Genomic DNA, 24,599 nt, shown 5'->3' on the forward strand with positions numbered 1-24,599 from the left:
ATCATAGACCTGGGCCTAGAAACCCTCCCTCACATCCAATCCCCAAGTAATGGAATTGACAGAAGTTAGCAGTAATGACTACCTGAAGATCATAGATTAACCAGTCTCCCAGTGATGGCTTTTTATTTTTTGTAATCCTTTATTCTCTAGATTCTTGGTACCCAGAATATTTTCCTTTTCTTTCTTTTTCATTTATGAAAGAAGGAAAAGTAGCAGTTTATGTAATGAAACTCTCTAGCCTTTCTCTGGGCTTGGATTAGCTAAAGCTAAAGCCCATAATAGGATAAAAATAGCAAGGACCTTTGATAAGCAGGCTTTTTTTTTTATTAGATATCTGAACTGAAAAACTTTTTTTATTCGAAGATTCTGTTTTGTTGATCACCAAAATGAAGCACCATTTAGAATCTGATTCTGCACAGGGGTTATTACATAAGGATTCCCACCTTCACTCTGCAAGTTGCAGGGCATCTATGTTCTATTTGGTTTGGGTCCAGTTCCACAGAGTGGAATAGCCATACACTTCCTAGTTAATTTTACGTGGAATTGTGCAACTGTGTCATGAATAAAGAGCATTGAGGCAATAGTGTGAAATTAAAAAAAAGAACATCTTTTGGTAATGGTCTGTAGTTGCCTTGAACAGTTAGTGGGCAAGAGAAATCTTTTCTGATATGGGATAATAAGTGGCTCTAATACCACACCTCTCTTTTTAGAATATCTGTTTGAGGCAACCCAGTTGAGGCAGTTTACATTCAGGGTGGGGTAAATACCAATCTGACCTGATTTAATCGCTCACTAAACATCAGAAGGCACAGAAGGAGTCATCCTGAAACTCCCTTATAGTCCTAAGAAAGCACTCATCTATATATATAAAAGCGTAATATGCAAAGTGTCCCCTCAAGAGTTCAACAGGGAGACCAGGAGTTTGATCACTTGCTACGATGTGCGCTGACCACCAGGAGGCGGCATGGAATGAAGGAAGGCCCTGGCCAGCACCCGAGGAAGGGAGGCCCCGGCTGGCAGCCAGAAGGAAAGTCCCAGCCAGTAGCCGGAAGTCCCTGATTGGCCCTGATCACCGCCTACACCTAGGGACCCTACCTGTGCATGAATTTCATGCACTGGGCCTCTAGTCTATAATAAAATACTGAAAACAACAGAGCATATTTTTACAAACTGCAAAATGAACAACTACTGTTTCTGGTTTGCTGGGCCTGTACTGATTGTGTTCATTGTTGAATCCCTAGTTCCTCATCCATAACTGATTCTCAATAAATATTTCTTGCATAAATCAAGAAATGAATGAATATTTCATTCTTGTTATCCTAGAGGTTTGTACATAAAGACTGTCCTTCAAGAGGTGCTGGAAGGGTTCTGGTTTGAAGTCCCTTTATTGACCAACCTTGTGGAGCACTGAAAATGGTCAGTGATCGTGATAACGATGACACATTTTCTGGAGAAATAGTGACCATTAATAAGTAGGGAGCAGCAGGCTTTCTTCCTTGCTTTTGGTCTCCTCTCTGCCACTCTCAAAACATGACCAAGCTACACAGCTGATATTTATCTTGCTCCAGGGTCTACTAGTAGGAGCAGCTTCCCATCTCTTGACACAAATCATTCTCCTCTCGTCTGGCTCAGATTGTTCAATAGCTTTCCCCCAAACTGAGCTGAAAATTGTTTCTGAATTCTCCCTATTAGGACCATACAAAACACAACTTTCTCTCTCCCATATGGGCACTCTACATAGTTGCTGGCAACATTCATAACTCCACATGAGCCTTTTAATGTAATAACGATAGCTGCCATTTACAGTATGCCAGGCCCTGTGATAAGCGCTTTATCTCCTTTAACCTTCCTAATAAACCTGCATGTTAGATGCCACTATGATCTTTGTGACATAAATAAAACCCCAATGTTAAGTCGTTGGCCTAAATTCACAAAATTAGGAAGGTATAGCACAGAGACTTGAACATGTCTATATTGGGGTTCAGTTTCAGGTCAACTTCACAATGAATTTCCTGTTATTTGTTTAAAAAGCTCAAGTTACTCTGTTATTGGTAGCTAACACTGGCTTAACAAATATACTCACTGGTCTGCATTTTGCAGCCTCCAGCTTCCTCTTGCATTTGAAAAAAAAAAAAAAGTCAAATTTTTGTTTTCTGTCTCCAGTCTCACAGCCTTTCTCTTTTTTGGCAGATTTGTACAGATCACCAAAGATGGTTTGAACGACTTCTGACAGGAGTGAACCGTGTCTACAGAGCAGAACAAGTAAATTCCCACTCTGCCTGGCCACTAGGCAGTGTTTCAGAGATAGCACAGACCATGCTCTACCACCCCCTCCTTCACTAAATACGAAATATGTAGGTTACCCTGCTGGGAAGGGCCAAGTGTGGCAAGATGAGAAGAGGAATACATTTCCTTTTTGTTTATCCTTCCACATGAATACATTGCCTTATGGTTTGGAAACAAAATAAATTTTTTTTTTCTGAGCAAATTTCAGTGTTTATAAGACCACTCTGAGTATTTTACAACCCTGGGTTGACTCAGAGCATCCCAGCCTTTTATCAGAAAAAGCACAATATTCCACCTGACCCCTGTTTCATAAATAAAGACCGATTCCCAAGAACATGGGAAAAATAAGTGACCCTAGAGGTCGGGAAAGAAGAAATATGGTTAGCCACAAAAGTGAGAAAGATAAAATCACACACACATACTCACTACAGTTACATCTTTAAAAAAGTGTGTGATCCCAAACATATCTGTAATTCCACTTTTCTCAGGTTTTTCTAGCCTGGTCAGAAAGGCAGCCACAAGGTTAGATTAAGAATAATGATATTTTCCTGCTTCTTATCCACTCAGACCCACTCCCGGAGAATCTTATGCATACTCAAATTCAGGTGCTTTCTGTTTTCACGGAGGGTTAGTTCGCTTCCTTATTTTTTACCCTGGCTGCTCCCAGTAATGTGTGATGCTGAGGTCTTGGCTGGCCACCAAGCCAAATGACTGCTACTGGCCAATGCTACTGGCTGCCAGGGCCCGGCATTCAGAGAACCAGAGGTACCAAAGTCACTCTGCCACCCCTTCGAGGCCCCAGTCAGGCCCAAATATTTGAGTCCTAGTAAAAAACCACACTTTAGACTCAAGTTTGGACATCTCCCCTCCCCCTTCCCCTCCCCCAGAGAGTTATTATTAGTAAACAAACCATAAAAAAGGCCGATTGGGATTGAGCCAATTCTCATGACTGCAGTGGAAGGTAGTAGACTCCTTTGTATATCGATTATAATTCTCCTATTATTTTCATGCAACCATTTACCTGCTTATGATCGTTATCACTTGAGTTAGCATGCTCAGGAGGAGAAATTGGAAATCCAATTGATTTTATTAGCAAATTCGGTGGAATGTTTAGTGAAGGAAAAAGTCCTGAAAATGTAATAGGGGCTACAAGGCAATGTGAGGATTATTCATGGGCTTTGCTTATATCTGTGCCCGTCCAATCATGCACTGCCCCAGATAATTGGAAACGTGCCATATATGCAAAACCATGTCAGTGCGCAAGATGACAGTGTGAAACAGCAGATCTGGGTGCTGCTGCTAACTCGGTCTACCACAGTGTGATAAAATCAGCTAAAAACAAATCTGAAAACAAAAAGATAAAGTTACTGAACAAGACAGTATGCAACATTAGTTTGGAAATAGAAAATCCATGGGTTTAATATTCAGTGTACAGACCCATAAAAAGTCAATTAAAGGTTTAACATTTTCATGCTGATTCATATGTGTATGCATGTTTCCTTAAGCCCTAGTGCAGAAATAAGTATTTCTAATAATAAATAAGCCTTTACTCATGAGGTCCCTTAGGCCTACCATGCTCACGAGTTGGAGTATGTCGGTCTAGGGAAAAGAACTGTTAGAAATATTAAAATATCCCCCCAGATCTGAGAGATGAAACATAAAAAGGGGCTGGGGTGGGGGCGGGGTGGAGAGGGTCAATGGGGAAAAAATGGGGAAATCTGTAATACTCCCAACAATAAAAATACATTTAAAAAAATTTATTATAGCTGGTACCATTGTTAAAATTATTTTCAGCTTCAATTATGGCAATTATGGGCTTTTTTTCTCTCTCTCTTTTTTTTACCATGCTTTATTTTCAGCCTCCTGAGATAGTAACCTGTAATTTTATTCATTAGTTTTTTTACCCTCCCAAAGGGAAAAGAAGAAGTCAAATGTGAAGGAGCTGATGTGATAAAAATGGCAAGGAGGTAAGAGGGTTCTAAACTTAGGAATTCTTTGCAGGAAACAGCGTTGTATTAGGAGGGTGCATGCCAAACGATTTTAACTCTAATTTCTGATTCTGTAAATAAAATAAAATAAAATAAAATAAAATAAAATAAAATAAAATAAAATAAAAATGATTTGATTCTATTAGCTCTTCCTTCCCCTTGGGAGTAGAGAGCTGATGACTGTTCAACAGTTGAATCCAGGCAATGAAAGCAGAGCTGGAAGGCTCTGTCCCCTCCTCGGGTGTGTGTGTGTGTGTGGGGGGGGGGGGGCGGAGAAGAGGGGGGCGTTGTGGCTGGGCAGGCTGGGACAGTTTAGAGAGCTAACACCCTTGAAAACCCCCTTTTGCTGTTCCTTCTAAGCCTCTCCTGGCCATGTGCCAAGGCAGAAAAGGGGACAGGGTGGCTGTGCTAATAATACCTTACTTCTCAAAATTCAAACGTTATTGACCCATGATTTCCAGGACCTGCGGGCCCCTGTCTTTACCCTGGTTCTCGGCCTTCCCAGGAGAAAGGAGAGAGACAGCAGTGACACTTGAAGTCATCCCTGGTTACCGGAATGCAAAAAAACCTGAGAGGCTTCTGAGCAGCAGTTAATGGAGTCACCTTTCAGGAAATCTGCAGCAGTAATTATTTTAAAGAGGGGAGGAGGGTGGTGGAACGAAGAAGGAGACCAATGTGGGATGATGAGAGATGGAGAGAGCAGGTGAGGTCAGCTCATGGGATTATAACAGGACAGGATTGAAAAGATAAGGGGGAGGCAAGTTTAAGAGCTTTTTTTAAAAATTTTTTTCAGATGAAAGGCCTGAGGTTCATGAAACTATGCCCTTTAAGGTTTCAGAAAAATAAGATTGGACATTTTCATATAGATGTTGATGTTATGCTCAGGGGCCAGCACTGCTGTCTACAGTGTGGGCTACAGGCAGGAATGAGTGCCAACAGGAGGATGGGGCAGAGCAATGTTTCCCATCACCCGAGAGGCCTTGGAGGAGTCCTGATACACTGTTATAGTGCCTCCAATCAGGGCACCACCCTGGGGCTAGATGTTATCCAACCAATAGCTCTCTGCTACCCAGAGCTTTAATGTCAGAGCAGACGAAAAGGAAACTTTCTGAACTTCCATTCCAATGTGCATTCGTGCTCTACTTACTAGGGATGCGTGCGGCAGGCGTAGTGTGGAGGGCAGAAAATGCCACCTCCCGAACAGTTAGATCTCTCTGCTTTTCTGCATTCTCCTCCCCTAGTTCCCCAGGCAAGATTGAGGGGTGGGTGGTGGAAAAGGCATTACGATCCATCTTTTTCAAATGCCAGTTTTTCTCTCGGTCCCATGATTCTTTGAGCAATTGGAAGGGTTCCTAGAGCAAATGAAAGCTGTGGTTGTAACTCAGTCATCCCTGAATTGTATTAGCCAGACCATTACAGTTCTGTCCGTCATGCTGAGATTACAAACCTCCAAGGCATGGACCCATTCTTCTCTTTCATTTTATATTACATCCAACTCTAGATTGGCCCTTGAGAAATCACAAATACAAATAAAATGAATATGATTTCACATAAATGCTATCTCATCTAGTATACATTAAAAAACAATGGAAAATTTAAGGAAACTCCTAGTCAAGTTGGTAAGTGAAATTAAGATCGAAACAGAAAAATAAAACACCTCCTATGGACTCCCCCCATTTGAAATTAGTGTGACATTCCAGTAGAATACTGCTTAGCTCAATTTAAAATGTGGCAATGACTTCTAGAATTTGACCAACACCTATCATTTGACACCTGTATCCAACTGGTTTTTAAAACCTATGGCTTCTTACATAGTACTGCTGGTATCTACTTCCTCCTATTAAAAAAATAACTAATCATAGTCACCATGTTCTAGAATTTTAGTATCTGGCAGATGTAAGAATTCATAAACATCATTTAAAATTTCATAGTCACTTTAAATATCATATTGATTATATTAAACTAGAAGCCCTGTGCATGGATTTGTGCATTGGTGGGATCACTCGGCCTGGCCTGTGCCCTCACACAATCCAGGACCCCTTGGGGGATGTCGGATAGCTGGTTTCGGCCCGATCCCTGCAGGCCCGATCCAGACAGGAGGGAGCCCGATCCTGTGCATTGAGCATCTGTCCCCTGGTGGTCAGTGTGCGTCATAGCGAGCAGTTGACCAGTCGTTTGGTTGTTCGGTCATTTGGTCACTTAGGCTTTTATATATATAGATAGAATTTACAACTGTACCATTAATCTATTTTTTTTTCTATATGAAACTGTTTTTGTCTCTACATCATATTATAATATAAAGCCTTTGAGCGGATATGATACTTTTAATCACAGTAGGGTAGTTTTTTCATTCATGCTTGCTTTTCCAGTTGTGTTTGAAACCCTGGAGAGCTCCTCCTGGCTTTAGGGCCATTTGTTGGGTGCCAAAGTGATCTAGATAGTGGTGCTTGTCCTTAATCACCCTTTGCTTGTCACATTCGATTGTCTCAGTGTTGTTAGTCTTCCATAAAGATGGTTAACCACTCCTCCTCATTCTCCTTAGTTACTTCTCTTCCTTTTGCTTGACCCTTCTCCCTCATATGTCCAACTGGAGCCATTCATGAACTCTTTTGTAAATGCTTCATTAGTGGCCATGCTTAGGAAGGCATCTTTCTTAATTACAGCAGTTTCCTGCTACTGAATTACTAAACTCCCGGTGCCCTCTGCCAGTATGTGAGCCTTGACCCATTTCTTGATGAACTTGAGACTCCATTCATCTCTGAAGATCTTCAGTAGTTAGTTTCAATGCATGCCTCTCATTCAGGCAACGCCACATGACAGAGTGAATATTTGCATAGTGCTGAGAACAGCACCTGTTGTGCAATAACTGCTATGCAATCGTTAAATGCATAAATAAGTGAATTGTGCCCTATATGTACTGGAATGGGCTGTGGTTTGCATATACTTCTTTTGTACCCTTATTAAGGCCTTTGTCATAGTCCATAGTTAGTGGTGTGCTGGAGCTGGCTTGCATGGGCTTATAGTTACTTGCTAAGTTTTCAGGAGTTTGGTGATCTGGCTGTTGAACACAACCATAATGAAAAATTAAATTATATGAACTTAAAAGTAATTTATTTTAAAAACAGAGGTAATAAATACTCAAAACTCATTAAAACTTTTTTTACATTTTGCTGTTATCTAAGTGTGGAGGTTACTTATGTCTGCCGAATCTGTATGTAGGTAGCTCACAGCCATGGACAGCACATGGCTATGGTTGCTCCCTTTAGCGAATGTTTTCCTTCAGTGGATAGAAGGGAAAGCCTCATGCTGTTTCAGATATTACTCTTACCAGAAATTGTCTTCCAACCATTCTCATGAAAACTTTTTCTATTAAAAATTGTTTAATATATAGCATTCATATGTAAAATATGCACATATGGTATATACAACATAAATGTATAGTTCAATAACTAATTTGTAATAAATACTCATGAAACCACTACCCAGGTCAATAAATGGAAGGTGATCAGCACCCATGAACCCTTAGATGCCTTTTCCAAGAGAGAGAAAACCACTTTCCTCATTTAAACTTCATTCTCCTTTATAGTTTCACCACTTCTTTTCATATAACTTCACATCATTTGTTTGTTTCTAATTTGGAGTTTTATATCAATGAAATCATACAGTATGTATATGTCTGGCTTTTTTTTTTTCTTTTCAATATTATTGTTGTGTGCTTCAGACATGCTATCATTGCTAAAAAAAAAAATCAAAGCTTGTAACTATGAGACAAGCAAGCACTTTGTCACTTTTAATGAACTTATCCTGCTAAATGGAGCTGAAATTCAACTAAAGTAGTGAAAAGGGGGACCTTCCTGGCCCCCACTGCCCTCGGGCTCTTTCCATTTTCTTCTCTTGAAGTCAGGCCACCAGAGTCGGCCCCATTCCCCACATATTTGCTCTCTCTGGGCTATCAGAACCAACTTCCTGGAAGTGCAGGGCCCACAGCAATCTTCTAAGCACTGCACCTGGCTGGTGGCAGGTGACCACCACCTTGGGAGCCCAGGTGGCACTTGACATTGACTCGAAGGGTGCTGTCTCCTTCCACCCTGTGTTGGGGATCCAGGCCTGCTCTGGTTGGGGCATAGGTGGCTTCATTATGGTGCCAATCTTGAACTCTTGGGGGCTAGGCAGAGGGTATGATGGGGTAAAGCCAACCTTCTGCAGTCCTTGCAGGGAATCTGTGTGCAGGAGGTGGAAATTTGGGAAGCGATGTGCTTAGGTGCTCAGTAATGAAGAAGTTCTCCATTAGCATTACAGCAGAGTTCTGGAGTCCATCTGCTATTCCAGAAACTAACCTTTAGCTTCTGAATTGAGGAAAGTTTATGATGTTCCAAGGAGAAGTTCTGGGGCAGCTTCAGGGAAGCTGACATAGAGTAGCATTTAAAGGAGACGTGGCAGTGGCCTTTACCAGTGTAAGGAAGTAGCACGGTATTTAACATTGTTACAACTGTACTGGTGTGCAGTGCCTTGGGTATGCGTGTGTGGTGGGGAACAGAGTTCCTAGCCTCTAAGGACTCTTAGTTCATCTTGCTGACTTTAATAAAATTCAGGGATCTCTCCCTATTGTGTAGGAAAAAAAATCAAAAAAATCAAAACAAAGCAAATTAACTTGACTGTGTTACAATCTCTAGATTGCTCATAGTTTTGTACCATTGTTCACAGCAAAACTACTCAAATGAAAGATCTATACCAATAGCCTTGATCTCCTTTAATCTGGTCACTTTCCCAGAGTCAAGAAGAGGCTGAAACGAAGAACAAGCTACCTTGGGAAAAGAGCTACTGGAGAACAAGTAGGAGTTCCTGATACTCACAAATGCCATTGCTGAAGTTGGTACCGATTAAGACAAATGGAGAATCCATCCTGAACTCCAACAAACATCTAATAGAATTTCCAAAAATGGAGACTTGAGAAAAAGAAGAGATGGAGAAAACAAAACAATTATTTTTTTTTTCCTCAGAATGATCACATTGAAAGGGCCTATGAAATGCCATGCTGAATAATAGTTTTTAGAATCTTACACCAACTATATTCCTGGTAAATTTCAGAACATGGGAAATAAAAAAAATGACTAAAGAATTTTCAGAGGAAAAACTGTTTACTTACAAAGGCAAAGGAATTAACTTTTATTTCAGACTTTTCATCAAAAGCACTAGGTGCCAGAAGATAATTTTCAATAACTACAACTTCTTAAAGGAAAGATTTTATTCTAGAATGTCAGATCTGGCCAAAAAGACATTTTCAGAAAAGAAGTCCAAAAATTTTGTCTCTCAACTTTTTCTAAAAAAAATTTTTTAGGATATATCAAGAAAAGTGAAAATGAATCCAAGAGAAAAGTGGATATGGAATCCAAGCAACAGCAAAACTAATCTAATCTACACATATCTACACTAATAAAAGAGAAACATGCAAATTGACTATACCTCCACTATGCCCACAAGCCACGCCCACCAGCCAATCAGGAACGAGTATGCAAATTAACCCAACAAAGATGGTTGCGGCCACAGAGAGAGCAGGAGGCTTGGGTTGCCACTGGTGATGGAGGAAGCCAAGCTTCCCGCCCTGCCCTGGCTGGCCCTGGCCTCTGCTCAAGGTTACAAAGTTTTAATTATAGAAGATAAATAAATCCCAGATATCAGGGCCTCTGCTTGGGTTGCCGGGGGGCGTGACCAGCCTGCAGACCACCACAGGCCCCTTGCCCAGGCTGCCCCATGCCCCAAGGGAACCCCCACACTGATCTGGGACACCCTTCAGGGCAAACCAGCTGGCCCCCACCGGTGCACCAGGCCTCTATCCTATCTAATAAAAGAGTAATATGCAGATTGACCATCACTCCAACACACAAGATGGCTGCCCCCATGTGGACACAAGATGGCCACCACAAGATGGCCAGCAGGGGAGGGCAGTTGGGAGGGGTCAGGTCTGCAAGGGAGGGCAATTGGGGGCAATCAAGCCTGCAGGGGAGGGCAATTAGGGGTGACCAGACTGGCAGAGGAGGGAAGTTGGGGGCAACCGGGCCTGCAGGGAAGGGCAGTTGGGGGGAAACCCAGGCCTGCAGGGGAGAGCAGTTGGGGAGGACCAGGCCTTCAGGGGAGGGCAGTTGGGGGGGACCAGGCCTGCAGGGGAGGGTAGTTAGGGGCAATCAGGCTGGCAGAGGAGTAGTTAGGCATCAATCAGATTGGCAGGGAGTGATTAGGGGGTGATCAGGCTGGCAGGCAGAAGTGGTTAGGGGCAATTAGGAAGGCAGGAAGGCGAGCAGTTGGGAGCCAGCAGTCCTGGATTGTGAGAGGGATGTCCGACTGCCCGTTTAGGCCTGATCCCAGTAGGATCAGGCCTAAACGGGCAGTCGGACATCCCTCGAGGGGTCCCAGATTGGAGAGGGTGCAGGCTGGGCTGAAAGACACCCCCTCCTGTGCATGAATTATGTGCACCAGGCCTCAGGTGTATATATAAAACCCTAATATGCAAATAGACCAAATGGCGGAACAACTGAACAACCGGTTGCTATGACGTGCGCTGACCACCAGGGGGTGTGCTTGGAACATGGCAGGCCTCTGCAGCAGGTGGCAGAGCATGGAACATGGTGGGCATCGACCACGGTGGGATGGTGGAGCAGGTGAGCGAGGGCGCCAGACCAAGGCAGAGTGCCGGTCCCTGTCATAGAGGTGAGCCTTTGGTGGTTACTGAAAATTCTTTGCACCTGTGTGCTGCAGTCCTGCCAGGTGCTCACACCTGCTGCTGGCGCTGGCCCTGCTCGCACCCACAGCTGGCACCTGGCACCGGTCCCAATCGCTCGGTGCCCTCAGCGGGTGCGAGTGGTGGCTGCTGGCCCTGATTACCCCTGAGGGCTTCTCCACCTCCCCCTGCTCCTGAGGGGCGATCGGGGCAGCAGCTGCTGCTTGCGCCTGCTAACGGCACTGGCCCGGCTCGCACCCACTGCTGGCGCCAGGTCCCAGTCACTCTACACCGTCAGCACCTGGGAGCGGCGGTGGCGGGAGCGGGGCTGCCAGCAGACAGGGGACCGGGGGCCGCAGCAGAAGGGGAGGCAGGGCGTGTGGAGAATGGGCCAAGACCTGCCCCTGTGCCCACCGCAGCCTCACAGCCCACAGTTTCTTTCAAGGTGCACAAATTCGTGCAATGGGCCCCTAGTAATATGATAAAATCCTAGGGTGATCCAAAATATAACATGAAGGCCAAGGTTCCAGAAAGAATATCTTCAAAGAGAAAATGAATAATATCACAAAATTTTATCATCAAGAAGGTGTGTCATCTTACTGGTAAGATAATGATTTGTTTTACCAATCACAAGAAAGACGGACAATTAGAAGCTGTGGGAAAAGAAACTGTGTTTTTTAAAAAAATTATAATCTAAATATTGAGCCAACTAAAATGTGACAGTTTTGAGTACTTGATGTATTATAAGAAAAGTAATTTGTTTGGACTTGATGTTTGGAATATTTTCCTTCCACACAGAAGATTAGCTGAGATTTGGGGGTTGATGGGAAGTTTAAATGGGATAATATTTGAAGGCACCCAATACAATACCTACTATATAGCAACTGCTCAAACATGAGTTCCTTCTTCGTTATCTCTCCCCCAGCTCCTAGCACTTCTACTTTTTTGCAAACTTGTGTTTTAAATAAGCATATCAAACTTCACAGGTGTATAAATGAGATTTCAATCATTAAGAAAAATTATTAAATTTCCCTTTGGGAAGAAATAAAAGCAGTTTGGCCAGATATATAATTAAATGACTGCATTGGGTTGCCTACAAAGTTCCAAAGCATAAATAATATTTAGAGAGAAGATTTTTTTTTTGGTGGGGATTGTTAATGCTCTTAATACCTTAAAAGATTAATGTAGTCACTGCAAATACAATATTGGACACAAGTACGTGTTCTCTCTGAAGAAAAAGCAGTATATCATAACAGACCCAAGTGATACTTTTATGATTGCTTTACTCTCCCCCCGCCCTTTCTTTATAACAAAGCATATATTCCCACTTCCCTGTTGCCATAGACATTTTAAGGAGATTGGCGTGTTTCAATAGGTTTCCTGTCCTTCCTTTAAAAGAAGCAGAGTGTATGAAAAATCCTAGGCAGATCATTAAAATTGTAATAGTACTCCAATGTGGAAGAGGAAAGCGAAGTCCTCTGCTTCATGTTGGATTTATTTTTAGTATCCAGTGGTGTGGTTTTTCTATGGTACTTGGATCAGGTCATCTGAAAAGGAAAGGATCACATTAACATTGGTGTTTCTGGTGAGATATAATATTATTTAGTGGGACTGTAGTCTTTGAAACATAGATGAAAACCGATAGAGATGATCCTATATCAAATCCCATTTATCAAAACCAGCTATTTTGGCCAGTGATGTGTCTGACAATTCAATGTAAACTCATCCCTCTTTCTCTCTCTCTCTCGTTATTTTTTTTTAAATTTAATAAATCTTTATTGTTCAGATTATTACAATTGTTCCTCTTTTCCCCCCATAGCTCCCCTCCACCCGGTTCCCACCTCACACTCTGCCCTTACCCCCACCCCCGTCCTCATCCATAGGTGTACAATTTTTGTCCAGTCTCTTCCCACACCCCCGACACCCCTTTCCCCCTGAGAATTGTCAGTCCACTCCCTTTCTATGCCCCTGATTCTATTATATTCACCAGTTTATTCTGTTCATCAGATTTTTTTATTCACTTGATTTTTAGATTCACTTGTTGATAGATATGTATTTGTTGTTCATAATTTTTATCTTTACCTTTTTCTTCTTCTTCCTCTTCTTAAAGAATACCTTTCAGCATTTCATATAATACTGGTTTGGTGGTGATGAACTCCTTTAGCTTTTTCTTATCTGTGAAGCTCTTTATCTGACCTTCAATTCTGAATGATAGCTTTGCTGGGTAGAGTAATCTTGGTTGTAGGTTCTTGCTATTCATCACTTTGAATATTTCTTGCCATTCCCATCTGGCCTGCATAGTTTCTCTTGAGAAATCAGCTGACAGTCGTATGGGTGCTCCCTTGTAGGTAACTAATTATTTTTCTCTTGCTGCTTTTAATATTCTCTCTTTGTCTTTTGCTCTTGGCATTTTAATTATGATGTGTCTTGGTGTGGTCCTCTTTGGATTCCTTTTGTTTGGGGTTCTGTGTGCTTCCTGGACTTGTAAGTCTATTTCTTTCACCAGGTGGGGGAAGTTTTCTGTCATTATTTCTTCAAATAGGTTTTCAGTATCTTGCTCTCTCTCTTTTTCTGGCACCCCCATAATTCTGATGTTGGTACGCTTGAAGTTGTCCCAGAGGCTACTTACCCTATCTTCATATTTTTGGATTATTTTTTCTTTTTGCTTTTCCAGTTGAGTGTTTTTTGCTTCTTTGTATTTCAAATCTTTGACTTGATTCTTGCGATGCTGTAGTCTGCTGTTAGATCTCTGTAAAATATTTTTTATTTCAGTCAGTGTATGCTTAATTTCTAGTTGGTCCTTTTTCATATCCTCAAGGGTCTTGCTAAATTTCTAGTTGGTCCTTTTTCATATCCTTGAGGGTCTCGCTAGAAAATTCTTGAAAAGCCTTATAACCGTGGTTTTGAACTCTATATCCAGTAGTTTGCCTTCCTCCATTTCTTTCATTTGTGACCTGTTTCTTTGTCTTTGCATTTTGGTTGCTTCCCTGAGTTGATAGAGTGGCTTTGTGTGCTAGATGTTTTATATGGCCCAGTGGCTCAACCTCTCCAGTTACCTGAGGTGGACACTCTTGGTGCACCCCTTTATGGACTGTGTGCACAGTCTTGTAGTTAAGCATTGATTGTTGTTGGTATCACTGAGAGGAATTGACCTCCAGGCCAAATGGCTGTGAGGATCAGCTGTGTCTACACTGGGAGAACTTCTGTGCTGGAGACACCCTTATGAGACAAGACTTGCAAAAGCCTCTGAGCTCAGCTTGGATGGGGCGGAGTCTCAGGGCGGAGCAGACAACATTGGTTTCCCATCAGCCCTGCCCTAATAGGCCCCTGTGTCTCAGTGTCCCATGGTAATTGCTGCAAGCACCTCTGAGAAAAAACCACACTGAGTTCCGCCCGCTGCCAGACAGTCCAGTTTCTCCCCAAATGAGTCTGGGTCCCCAGAGTCTTGCCCGGAACTGGAGTTCAGTGCAGTCGGGAGCTTTTGTCTCCCTCCCTCTTGAGAAAGCCAGCCGTGTACTCAGTTGCCTGCCCTCTCCGCGCGCGTGCCTTGGTACCTTTGCCTTCCGCAGTTCCTCTGAGTCTCAATGTGCTTTTCTCTTTCCTGACAGTCCAGTTTCACCCTGTATGAGTCTGGGTCCCCAGAGTCTCACCAGGAACTGGAGTTCAGCACAGTTGGGAGCTTTTGTCTCCCTCCCGCTTGAGAAAGCCAGCCTCACACTCAGTTGCCAGTCCTCTCTGTGTGCACGTCTCAGTACCTCTGCCTCCTGCAGCTCCTCTGAGTCTCAGTGTGCTTTTCTCTTTCCTTCTAGTTGTAGAATTTCCACTCAGCCAGCCTTCCTGTGGTTCTGGATGATGTCTGTTTTGTCTTTTAGTTGTTGTTTTGAAATTGTTGTGCAAGGCAGCAGTTTAGGTGTTTACCTATGCCGCCATCTTGGTTTCTTCCCCCTCTCTCTTTTTATAAAACAATTTATTGCCCAAGTTCAGATAGCAATCTATTGTCTGATGCATGCCAGACCACATGCAAAGTATGTGTCAGATTTGCCAGGGAGTCTTAAAGCCATAATTTATTTGCTTCCACATCAATATAGCCCCAGTATCTCCCCAGTGTTTTCTAAAAATGCAAAGTCAATAAGGATAGATACCCAATATGCTAATAAGAGGTAGCTCAGTTATTTATTTATTTTAATATATTTTTATTGATTTTAGAGAGGAAAGGAGAGGGAGAGATAGAAACATCAGTGATGAGAGAGAAGCATTTATCAGCTGCCTTCTTCATGCTCCCCACTGTGGATCGAGGCCTCAACCTGGGCGTGTGCCTTGACTGGGAATGGAATTGGACTATGATCTCCTGGGTTGATGCTCAACCACTGAGCCATGCCAACTGGGTTAGTAGATAGCTCAATTATTAATGGTTCTGTTACTTCAAGTCAGTCCTGGAGCACTGTCCCTCCTCTTTGCTTCTGCCTGATGTTTGTAGTTCTCGCCTTTCATTAGAGCCTCAGCAGGGTGGGGTTTCAAGAACAGGTGAGTAGAAGATGAAAGCAAGCTAATTTTAATATTTTGGGAGTTTTGGAAAAAGGTTGATGTGGAGGAAGTTTTAGAATGATTTAGAAACTAGAAATTTTCATTTGCTTTTGCCTACCGCTGGCATTGTACTAGTATGATTAGCTCTGAATGTTCATGTAAAAACAGTATTTTCACAATGACCATTAAGAAAATCACCCTACTCAAAATGTTAATAGACAATGTTCTTTCTGCTAAACTTGTGATTTTGGTGTCAACTTCAAAAAGAAAATAGCCAGTTATTCTACCAGTAACATGAGATTTTTGGGAAATAGAGTTGAGAATTGCCGTTTAGGAGAAGTAAGCTCTGGTGAATTGTAGGCAAGTCCAAAGAGACAAAGGGGAGATTAGCTTCCATTAAGATTCAGGAGGATATTGGGGAGGATTGCTTTGAATGAAAGTTCACTGGAGAAGAACAAGAGTTTGAGGTTGTGGTGGTTTCTCATTGGCTGCAATCGGTGGCTACTATGTTGTTGCTGGGACAGGGAGAGAATCTTCCTTCCAGTTTTCTTTTTAAAGCAGGAGGTAACATTTCTATATGAAAAATGTCTTATTAATTGTGCTCATTGTATTACTTTTTCAAATTTACCAAGGAATTAAAATTTTTCAAAATTCAAAGAAAGGTTATACAACTGGTAAGAGCTTGAATTCAAATCCAACACCAAAACTCATATATTTAAGCACTTGGCTACAGACATCTTGTTATACATAATCTCCCCATTCTCCAGGCATATACATCATTTTACATGAGGAAACAGGAACAACATATATGGAGGAATATTACGTATACCTACTGAAAAGGCCTGGTTCTCTTCTGACCTCAATGAACTATTAAAAAAAAATATATATTTTATTGATTTTTAGAGAGGAAGGGAGAGGGAGAGAGAGATAGAAACATCAATGATGAGAAAGAATTATTGATTGGCTGCCTCTTGCATGCCCCCTACTGGGGATCGAGCCTGCAACCCAGGCATGTGCCCCTGGCATGAATAGAACCTGGAACCCTTCAGTTCGCAGGCCGATGCTCTATCCACTGAACCAAACCAGCCAGGGCTATTTTTAAAGATTATACTTAATTTGGGCCTTTGGAGCAGCTGATTTGTTAATCCTATTTTGTATCTCCTTTCTGTAATGTGCTCAATTAGACTGATTGATTTGTCATTCAACGGTATTTATTCATCTCCTACTACATGCTCAGCTGTGTGGTAGATGTAGCTAATGAAAAAAGTTAAGTTAAAAATATCTTTCTACCTTGGAAAGAATTTAGAGTCTGGTTAAGTAGACATGATAATACATGTAAAACAAGAAGGAACAACACCAACACAAATATATAAGCAGAATTTTGATACAAACTCTTAGTGCTCAAAGAGGTAAAAAGACAGAAATCAGTGCTGTCTGGAGTAACCAGGGAATGCTTCATGAAGAAGGAATCTTAGAATTTCTTTGAAAGATGATTGAGATTTGAAAGCATTAAAAAGAATATTCCAGGTGGGGACAACATAAGCAATGACACACAGGTAGTTTGTGTTCATGGAACAGGGATGCGACCTAATAGAAAGGGTGTATACAGAAAGCTATAAAATAGTGAGATGAGTTGGACTGGGAGTTATTAATTCTAAGGTGAGTAGTTTATTCTTGTTATCATAGGAAAAAAAACCAATTGTAGTATTTATGGGAAGAAAGCACGATGAAGCTGTCTTTTTGGAAATCTGAATTCTCTAATTTTATTGTTGGGGCCTCAGTTAGCATTACTTTCAATGAGTTAGGTTTTTATGTTACAATCACAGCTTTCAATAAGAAATCTCTTCACAAATCAGTCTAAGTAAACTCCTTACTGCACTCACTGCAGAGATGTTGTCAAATGTGTTGTCAAATGTGAAGGAGGCTGCAAAGTATAACACTCCTTACATCTCGTTGCCCTTTCCTTGCTCCTCCCTTGGGGAGGAGTGAATGAATCAGATTGGTAATTTTGGAAGGAACAACTGGGCAATGGTGGAATGGTAGCTCATTCCCTTCCTCTTCTTCTTTTTGAGAGTGAGTCTGTCCACAGTGTGCCCTCAGCTGCCCTCTGCTATTCTGGAGGCTGAGTAGTAAAGGGACAGATCTTGCCTCCATTGGGGGCCACTGGGCAGTGACTGACAGAGTCCACCTAATTCTGGGTTCATGCTTACAGATGTAAGTCACATTCTCAGACATCAGTAATAATCTTATTTTAGTTTCATTGGCTTACTCCTTTACTCCTCCTTCTAATTTCTTAATTGATAGAAAACTTGGATAGGAAAGAGGGTTGCTATTTGTTGAGTCTCTCCATCATCTTTTTTTTTTTTTTTTTAAAAAAAGCAGCAGTCATATTTTGCACATTAAGAACTATGATATGTATGTCTTTCCTTTCACTTTCTTCATTGGATTGTTGAAAACCAAATTTTTACTAAACCAGAACAATTGTATATGCTTTTATAGTCTACATATCTGTGTTTTATTCCTCCCTGATATTATACTTGTATTCTACACTGTTTTTACATGATGTGAGCATAGGTTGGAAAATAAGCAGCCTTCTCCTTTGCACGTTGTATATTTTCTGTAATTCTGTTTTTAAGTTTACAATGAACTATTTTGTTATTTGTGCTTTCTATATGCCACCTCACATAGTTCTGTAGAAATAGGCCAAACTTAAGTCATATGATATTTTATTCTATATTGACAGGCTGAAGAAACAGGCTGGATATAAAAAATGAAGGAGTCAAGTTAATTAGAAATGATTCAGGTTTTATACGCGACTATAAAAATGTGGCCTCATTGTGAAGCATCATCATCTTACTGATGGCAGGTGGTTATTTTCAAATAAACAAGGGACCTCTGAGTGAAATACCTCAAAAATGGGGCAATAGAGGGGAGCTCATGCAATTGAAAGAAAGAGCAAATTGCTAAAGAAATGTTGGGGGGGGGGAAGAGAGAGAGAGAGAGAGAGAGAGAAAGAGAGAGAGAGAGAGAGAGAGAGATATCATATACTTTGGAGGAATTTCAACAGTTGATGTGGAGAAAGGAAGCAAGATTAGAGAATGAAATGAAAAAGAATCAGACAAAGAAGGAGGAGAAAATGATGTTTTTGAAACCATGGGAAGGATTAGGTAGTAAATATGCAAATGCTGCATGTTCTGTCAACTGCAAAATAAAGTTTTAGGAGAATGATAATGTTTCCTTGAAGCATTTATTTTATCTTTCATTAATCTGGCTACGCATTCCAGGAATATTTATACAGTGCTCAGTTTAAAAGTATGTAATTTGTGCTTTTTATATGATAAACACTAAGTAGAGGATTTGATGGAGGAGTTTAGGTTGCTGGTGTGTTATGTAGGGTAGTTTTTCCCCAAGGCTCTCTCTTAAATTGAAAGGCTGACTGTGATTATACAGTATGTGGGGGTGTGTGTGTGTCAGCTGGAGTGTGTGAGCAGGAAGCATGTAGTCAAGCTGGCCCCTCTCCTGGCTGATTAAATAAGAAGCAACTAATTCTGTGGCATCCACATCCTGGCTAGGAGCCCTGTCCTTTCCAGGCATGTTGTCCAATTTGTTTAGAGAGAGGGTCTTTGATTTTAGTCTGGGGGAAAATGCTCCTGCTCTCAGTCCCTTTGCGCACGTGGGAGTGGAGGCAAGTAGGTGGGAGTGGGGCTGGCTGGTGCAGCTGCTCTTAGACAGTCTTGTGATGGATCAACTGATTTCTGCCCCCTTCCCACTCTGATTCCAAGATTGGAGCTTCTCTAGAGCTGGGTTGGAAAATAAGCAGCCTTCTCCTTTGCACGTTCTCAACTGCAGTCTGTACCCCAGTACCCACTCCTATCTGCACAATTCCACCTACTTTCTATACTCTAGAAATCTTTCAAATCCTTTTTCTGTGGATGTCACTCTTTCCTCTCGGGACTGTTATAAATTTATTCTCTTTTTTGCATAAATTATTGTCATTTCAGTTGGCTCTTTGCAGGCAGGGGTTATAAATGTATGTGTTCAATTTAATATCTTGAACTGGAAGTCAATTCTCAACGTAAAAATAAATTGCTAACACCCTCACTTTGTTATTGTTTTTCTTATGAACATTTGAAAGTTCTTTACTTCTCAAACTGCATTTATGATAATTAATTATGATGATAAACAAATATACACTGAGTGGCCAGATTATTATGATCTCTGAATGCATAATAATCTGGCCACTCAGTGTATATCCTACATAATAAAAGGCTAATATGCAAATTGTCCCCTCGACCAGGAGTTTGACCAGCAGGCTGGCCAACCGCCCATGTCCCCTCCCCCTGGCCAGGCTGGCTGGACCCCACCTATGCACGAATTCATGCACTGGGCCTCTGAAACACACACACACACACACACACACACACACACACACACACACACACACTGAGTGGCCAGATTATTATGCGTTCAGAGATCATAATAATCTGGCCACTCAGTGTATGTTCCTTTAAAAAATTCATTATTTCTAAGGATCAAACCGAGCTTCTGATCACCAAAAGTAAACTGTGACATCAAACTGAATTGATACAATTCCAGGCAAGGACAAGAAATTTGATATTTTTATTTTCTAACACAGCAATTGTGTAGAAAAATATATTATTCATGTCAAGAGCTGTTTCAGATATTCCAAATATTTATCAAACAATAGTTATGTTTTATGCACTCTGCTAGACTGGGTGTTTTGGTGAACAAAATAGATGCCTACCTTCAAGGCATTATAGACTAGTTAGTCGGAGAGAAAGACATTAAATACATGCAAGTATAAATACAACTGTGATGTCTTTTAAAGGAAAATGTAGGTTACTATGAGGAAGAATAATAGGGGGAGATCAGGAAAAATCCTTCTGGGAAGTGACATTTAAGCAGAAGACTAAGATATTAGCTAGACAGAATAGTAGAGGAAGTATTGGAGGTGACAGACAGCAGGTAGGATGGCCAGTGTGGGAGGAGTAGACCAAGATAAGGCTGGAGAGAAGGACAGAGACCAAATCAAAATCCTGCAAGGTCTTGGATTATAACCTAAGAACTATTAAATGTTTTTACCATTGGCATAGATTAATCTGCTTTGTACCTTTCACACTTTGGTCTTTTCAGCTTTGTGGAGAACACATTGGTAAGGTAGTGCCACTGCATTGTATAAGTGAGAGATAATGGTGGCATGGTTAGAAAATGGCAATGAACATTGAAAGAGGTGAATGAATTTGAGACATATATTGTGTGTTGAATTGACAAGACTTTGTGATTGTTGTGGTGGGTTTAGCAGGGTTGTAATCATGGATTACTGGTGAGATTGAAGTGACATTTATTGGGATGAAGAATAGAGAATAAAGATGACTTTTGGGAGAAAAACTGAGTTCAGCTTCTAATTTTTACTTGGGTGGGAGACATAGCCAAGAAGAAACATCACGAAGGCAGTTGGATGTATGGATCAGGGTCTCAGAAGAGATATTGGCTAGTGATATAAATTTGGAAATTATCATTATGCAACTGTTATTTATTCCACTGGAGTGGAAGATATCAGGGAGAGAGAGGAGAAAAAATAGGAAATCCCAAGACTAACCCCCGAACAAACTCAACACTCAGAAGTTGGACAGAGAAGGAGAAGCTGCTCTGAGAATTTGAAAAGAGCTAGAGAGGTAGAAGGAATGAATACCAGGTGAGTTGAGGTCAAGGTTTTCAAGAGAAGAAAAGAAGGAAGAAATAAGTGGTAAGCCTTTAAAATACTCTTTAAAAAACCTTCTAAGTTGAAGGATTCACATTACCTTTTTTCTACAAAGGTTTTAGACAGAGGCAAAGCCACATTTTAACACCAGGGAGAGAGATTCAGGGGGTTGAGCTGGGCTAGCAGGCTGGTGGTCTTGGTAGAGAGCAAGCAAAGAAAACGTTTCAAGGATCTGGCTTATCTAGTGTTTTCCCTGGTCCCTCCCCTCCCCGCCTTCTTTGCATCACAATCTCAACAACTATTATGCTAACATGGTACCTGGAAATTTATTGTGAAGGCAATGCCATTGGAGAATTTCTCAAAGAGAATAATTTCTCCTCCTATGATGCTCTGGACAGGGTGAGAACAATGTAAATAGTTAATACAAGTAGTTTTTTTGGGGAAAAAGTTCATTTTTAATTCAAGTTTTCTGAATGATTGTCTATATTATGTGAGTCATTTGTTTGACCACAAAAAATGAAGATTAGTTGAAAACTGAGTGTGAACTTCAGAACAATTGTGTAATTAATTTATCATTGTTTGGGAGTACGTTATTTCTTTACTGGCTTATTAAGAGACATTATCCTGTATTCTACTGGCTTGTGAAATTATTAGAATTCCCACAGTGAAGCTGTGTTAAATAAACTATTGTCAAAGACAAAACCACCTCCCACAAAACTTCTGTTGAGTCTTCTTCCTCCTACCTGCTTAACATGCTTAGGAAGATGAGAGTAAAAGCATTATGACAGGTCTTTGCATGTGTTTTTTCAGATCAACATTATGACCAAAAATTATATTCCTAAGTGCTTTGTAGTTATGCAAATGTGAGAGAAAATATTAGGTGGAATCATGTGAAATTCTCATTTGTTTGGTAAAAGAAATGGCCAAACATAGGCAATTTCATATGGTTCAACCTTATACTTGATATATGACTAGCAGTTTATTTCACAAATGGCTTTTTGTTGTTGTTACAGTAACAACACAATAAAGACTTGCTTAATTACTGTGAACTGTGGCTAAGTTAACTTGCACTAAATTTAATTTTACTTTCTAGTACTGAGCATGATGTTTAACATGTTTATTTCCTTACATACTTCCTTTGTTAAATGGTTTCAGACAGCTCCATGGAAGGAACGTAATCTGGAATAGAGTGAAAAGTTTTCGAGGTTTACTTGTTCTCTTCCCAGTCTTTTCCTTATACCTGCGCTGTAAATGGATAGGATTTCCTGTGCCTCCGCGCTATTTTTGGGTCTGTTCTTGAGAAGTGGAAGAAGCGTTCCCTTGGCTGTCTTGAAGGAGAGTAGTTGTCCTAGCTATCCTTTTATTACTCTTCTCAGGCCATTTTACCTACCGACGTATGAGGAATTTCACAAGAGAGCAAATTTCCAGTGCTTAATGATGGTCTATTACAATAAGATCTTTCATTCTTGGCCAGAATCTGCTCTCCTGGAGTTGAATTTATCTTGAAACTGAACTGAAGCTGGAATTTTTTTTTTTGCTACCAGAGTTAGTAATTTTTAACAATTGAGAATAGATTTAATATAAAGGGAGATTAGATATTGATTTTACATATGTGTGTATACGCAAAAAATAACTTAGAAATTCGTTATTGCTGTAAATAAGTGGTATTCTAACTCATGAAGTTTGAGCTTGTGTGAACATGTTTTAAATTGGAAAAACTGTTATTGAGAAATAAATTGAAATTGGAGTTAGTAAGGGCCTAGTAGTTCCTTGCTCTTAACATAGATAAAACATTTGAAAAAAACATAGATTTAGTGTTCACAATCTGTGGACCCTGAAATGACATACACAGCTGCATTTTCTTGAGGTTGGGGATAACTGGAATTCACTGAGGAACTCCAGGAAGCTGTGCAGAACGCCTACCTCAGTTAATCCTCCTAAGGAACTGCGGCATTTATACCCAAATTCTCTTCAGTCATTGGTTGAATGCTGCTCTTGGGGTGGTGATGGAGGTAGTTAATTCTTTGACCCTTCTGACCTGTGATCTGTGCAGACAGAGAGGACTCTGGCCACCAGAGAGAGCCATTGGACAGTGGGAAGTCAGCTTCAGGCACTACATTGGTAACATATAAGGGTATATGAGTAGGGTACCAACAACATCTGTTACATCTGCTACCCCTTTTCCTACTCAGCCCCACCATGCTTCACTCCCCATAAGTTCATTCCATTCTGTCATTGATTCTTCTAGGTGGTGGCTAGTTATAAATTCTATAAAAAGGGGGGGGGGTGGAACACTCAACAAGTGCCCTATAAATTCTCTGAGTTCCAAATATATTCTTGTCCCTATTATGTGGAAGAAATTCTAGTTCCTCATGCGAGTCAATTACTCTTGCTGGTATAATAACTCTTTTGTCTGTTGGTCTCTCAGCATTAACAGTGAAAATGACTGGGAAGCAGTCATAGCGTTAGGTTTATGGCCTCTTATTTTGTACTTTACTGTATTTCCACTCACCCAGGAATCAGGATCTCTATATATTGTTTCCTTCATATAATGGATAGTGACTGTACCCACTTGAATTTGTGATTTGGAGACTTAGACAATATGCAGCTTAAGATAGGTAGCGTGGGTTGCATATATGCACTTGATGCATCATGATTAGGAATCCAGTTTCTATGCAGGCCCAGAAGCATGCTAGAAGCTACTTTTAAAAGAATGAGTTATCTGTTGTGAAGTTCTTTTGTCTTGTTTCAGGATCCAAAGTGGTCAGCACTGTGAATCTTTACAGGGCTTGCCAGAGACGCTACCATGGAGCAGAGCCCCCTGGGATCTGCCAGGTAATATATCCCAGGTGGCAAGATTGCTAGTACTACAGCATAAACCTGGTGCAGAGTCTTCTCTTGCCCTGGGCTTCACCTTAAAATGGCAGTCTCCCAAGTCGCATGGTAAATGGATTGGTGCAGTATTCCCAAGTATGGTGTATATTGTCTCCAAAAGCCAAAGAAGCTTATCAAGTGTTGTGCCTTTTCCTTAGTGATACAAGTGCAAGTACTGTAACCTGTTCTTTGCCTTGGAGGGGATATCCTGGTTGGCCCAGACTTCTGGACCCCTAAAAGTATGTCTAGTATGCAGGCCACTGAATTGCCTCCTGCTGCACCTGTCTTGTCAGGGCATCTAGAGCACTTGCTGCTCCCCCAGGTGCTATTAACATAATGTCAACAATATAGGGGATTAGCAAAATGATCTGTAAAATGTCCAGCTGATCCCTGTCTTTCTGGACTACATTGTTACAGGAAGCAAGAGAGTTAACTTAGTATTGGGGCAAGACCATGAATGTGCTGCTGTCCAATCCAAGTAGATACAAAC

The sequence above is a fragment of the Plecotus auritus genome (assembly GCF_963455305.1).
Source record: "Plecotus auritus genome assembly, chromosome: 3".
In the NCBI taxonomy this organism is placed as follows: Eukaryota; Metazoa; Chordata; class Mammalia; order Chiroptera; family Vespertilionidae; genus Plecotus; species Plecotus auritus.